The following is a 4138-nucleotide window of genomic DNA, read 5'->3' as shown; positions in this document are numbered from 1 at the left end:
AAACTGGAACTCTTGTAGATAGCATATAATTTGATCATATTATTTAATCCACTCTTCTAATGTTTGTCTTTGATTAGAGAACTTTATTTATTTATTTATTCATTTATTTGTGGTATTGGGGATTGAATCCATGGCACTTGATTCTGAGCTATGTCCCCAACCCTTTCCATTTTTAATTTTTGAGAGGGGTCATTGCTAAATTGCCAGGATTGGGCTTGAATTTGCAAACCACCTGACTCAAGACTTCCAAGTAGCTAGGGTTATAGGTATATACCATTTGATGTGGCTTAATCAATTTATTTTAAAATTAATTACTGATATTAAAAACTTATGCAATTTCAATATTAATTTTCTATATATGTTATACCTTTTAAGCCTCTTTTCCTTTGCTAGTGCTTTCTTTTGTGTTTAGTTAATTATTGTAGTGTACCATTTTGATTCCCTATTCATTTAATTTTGTGAATATTTAATATATTTTCTTTGTGATAACCATGATATTTGTAGATAATAAATTTCTGAGACAAGGGAGCGCCACCATGATGGACCAGCCTCAATGCACCTGCTTCAACGCTCCAGCCTCAATGCATGGGCCTCTGCTGCCCAGGGATTTTGAACATGTCTGGATTGTCAGGGATTGCTCTCAGCAGACTAGCCCAGGAGAGAAAAGCTTGGAGGTAGTATCACCCCTTTGGCTTGGTATCTGCCTGGACTAAGAATTTGGATCGCATGATGAACTTAATGAACTGGGAATATGCCATCCCAGGAAAGGAGGGGACTCCATGGAAAGGAGGCTTGATCAAGCTGGGAATGCTCTTCAAAGATGATTATCCATCCTTACCACTGTAAATTTGAGCCACTGATGTTTCCCCTGAATGTGTACCCTTCTGGTACTGTGTGTCTGTACATCCTGGAGGAGGACAAGAACTGCAGGCCAGGCATCACAATCAAGCAGATCTTATTAGGAATACAGGAACTTCTAAATGAACTAAATATCCAAGACCCCAGTCACGCAGAGGCCTACAGGATTTACTGCCCAAACAGAATGGAATATGAGAAAAGTGTTTGAGTACAAGCCAAGAAGTTTGTACCCTCACAGGCAGCAACCCTGTGGCACTGCAAAAGGAGGAATTGGTTTGGCAAAAATTTGTTTACCCTTTTGCAAATCTCAAGTCACTCTTATAGTTCCCAGTTGCATGGGAAGGTGGGGGAGGGGGCGCCATCTTTCATTTCTGCCACTGGCATACAGTTCTGAATTAGCTGAATTGCCCCTGTTTTTCATTCAGAGTCTCTTCCTTCAGTCTTTTGTATTTTTTGATTGTTATGTAAAACTTGCTTTCATTTTAATTTTGATGTCAGTATTTTAACTGCTGTAAAATTATAAACTTTTAAATTTGAGTAAACCCCTAGGAGATAATTCAGGTATTCTTCACTGTTCAGAGCTGTCTCAGCCTCCAGCAGGCTGTCCTTGTCCCTCCCTTCCCACATCCTTCTCTCAGAACCTGGCTGTTGGTAATGTGCCTCAGATCCAAGGTCAGCAGGATCTTGACCGGCACCTACACCATTTTAGGTGGGGAGCCATTTTATCTAGCTACTCCCAAGTTTCGACTTAGGAGCCATTTTATCTAGAGATTCCGAGACAATGCTGCTTAGCCTCCCATAAGTACATGTGTCTGCTAGAGGGTCGACCCCACCCCAACCCATGACAGAACTCCTAAAGCATGCTTGTGAAATTCCTCTTGCAGGCTATAAAGCTGCTCTGTGAGTGCCGCCATGATACACTGCTGCTCTCCTCAGAGGGACAGCCTTGTGAGTTTGTTCCATGCTCTGACAATAAATGTCTGTCTCGTTGGGGCAAAAGGTGTGACATCTGCAGTAGAGGGGAGAGAATGTCCACGTGCTTCTGCCCTTTTCAATACTTTATTCACTCAAATCACTCAATACAATTTCACTCTATAGGTTCTTTTTTTTTTTTTTGGTGCTGGTGATTGAATCCAGGGCCTTGTGCATGTGAGTCTATAGGTTCTTAATCAAGAAAATGACAACCCTTACTGCTAGATACTGCAATAGACATAATCAATTCACAGCAAACAATTCTAGATGAATTCTAAGCACTGCAAACACACTTAATCATGACAGGCTCATGACAGACATTCCCTCTGCATGCTAAAGCTCAAGTGTCAGATCAAAAGTCTCAAGCCTTGGGCTGGGGATGTGGCTCAAGCGGTAGCGCGCTTGCCTGGCATGTGTGCGGCCCAGGTTCCATCCTCAGCACCACATACAAACAAAGATGTTGTGTCCGCGGAGAACTGAAAAATAAATATTAAAAATAAAAAGTCTCAAGCCTTAGGCTTTAAGTCCAGCAGATGCACACTCACTCAGACTGAGGTGATCAGATCAGGAACCAAAGTAGGCTTCTCCTGGGATGGAGCTGGTTGAAGAGAGGGTCTTAGGGAGAAGCTGCAGCTCTCACCAGGGTCAAGATGTGACTGTAGAGTTTGAGAGCAGTGAGAACAACACAGAGGATCAGACAAACGATGAAAAGTGTTGGGATGTCAGTCCAAGTTCTCATCAGGGTCTCCAGCTTGTGTGCATCATTGTTGGCTGGCTGAATATCAGTTTATTTTCTCCAATATTTATACCAGATTTTGGGGCTTTTAAAAATATTTATTATTTAATTGTAGGTGGACACAATATCTTTATTTCAATTTTTTTAATATGGTGCTGAGGATCAAACCCAGTGCCTGATGCGCGCTAGGCGAGAACTCTACTGCTGAGCCATAATCCCAGCCCTCAAATTTTGGGGCTTCTGACCCCCCTTTAAATCCCTATCAGCTGCCACCAGGTTTCTCAGTGACATCATTTACCCTGGGGTTAAAACATCTGGTATGGTGGTCCCCACCCTGATTTTCTCACCTTTACCTCTTACAGGGCTAGGACAGTCTGCAGAGACTTCACTCTGAATTTATCAGGGTGGGGAGAAGTGACTTGTTTGTGCCTGAGGGTCATAGTGGAGGGCTCCATTAGGAGTGCCAGGTGAGACTAGGCACAGGCCTAAGGCCATCCTCACAATGTCTTTCGTGGGATTCTGATGGTGGTGTGGTCCATGGACTTTGCGTGGACTTTGTGAGTGTTCTTAAAAAAATTATATATATATATATCTCCTAAATTTCTAGCAACTAAATTTGAATTATTACTAACATGGTTTCAATAGCATACAAAAACTTAGATCTCATACGAATCTTCCCTTCCTCTTATGTTGTTGTACAGATTATATCTTCATAGATGGTGTGCTCATTAACATAGATTTACAAGGGTTTTATATACTTTTAAAATCATGGAAGAAATAAAGAGTACAATGATATTGCCTTCTATATTTGCCTATGTTGTCACTCTTATCAGTGTTATTTATTTCTTCACATTACTTCAAGTTCTGTTTAATGAGTTTTCATTTCAGCCTCATGGACTCATTTTAGTATTTTTTTGTAGGGTAACTCGACTTGTGGAGAACTTTCTCAGCTTTTATTATTTGAAACTGTCTTAACTTTTTATTAATTTTTTTGTGGTTCTGGGTATTCAACCAGAAGTACTCTACCACTGAGCTACACCCCTAGCCCTGTTTAAAATTTTTATTTTTGGGCTGGGGATGTGGCTCAAGCGGTAGCATGCTCACCTGGCATGTGTGCGGCCTGGGTTCGATCCTCAGCACCACATACAAACAAAGATGTTGTGTCCGCCAAAAACTAAAACAATAAAAAGAAAATAAAATTTTTATTTTGATGGGGCTGGGGCTATAGCTCAGTGGTAGAGTGCTTGCCTAGCATGTGTGAGGCACTGGGTTTGATTCTCAGCACCATATAAAAAAATAAATAAACAATTAAAATAAAGGCATTCTGTCCATCAACAACTACAAAAAAAATTTAAAAAAATTTTTATTTTGAGGCAGGGTCTCTCTAGGTTGCAAAGGCTGGGTCAAACTTGAATCTTCCTGCTTCAGACTCCTGAGTCTCTGAGACTACTAATGCACCCAGCTCTCATTTACTTTCAAAAGATAGTGTTGGTGGTTATATTTTTTGGTGACAACTTTTTCTTTTTCTTTTTTAACTATAGAGAAAAAATTTATTAAAAATCTGAAAAATAT

The 4138-nt window shown here is 40.4% G+C and overlaps 1 pseudogene; it reads left to right on the top strand.

Moving 5' to 3' along the window:
- Positions 1-615: 615 nt before the first annotated feature.
- Positions 616-1252, top strand: LOC124105066 (SUMO-conjugating enzyme UBC9-like; annotated as a pseudogene).
- Positions 1253-4138: the final 2886 nt, after the last annotated feature.

Source organism: Marmota monax, unplaced genomic scaffold (assembly GCF_021218885.2).
Source record: "Marmota monax isolate L192 unplaced genomic scaffold, Marmota_monax_Labrador192_F-V1.1 WCK01_AAM20220418_F8-fsc00192, whole genome shotgun sequence".
NCBI lineage: Eukaryota > Metazoa > Chordata > Mammalia > Rodentia > Sciuridae > Marmota > Marmota monax.
This window is presented reverse-complemented; position numbering and strand designations above follow the sequence as displayed.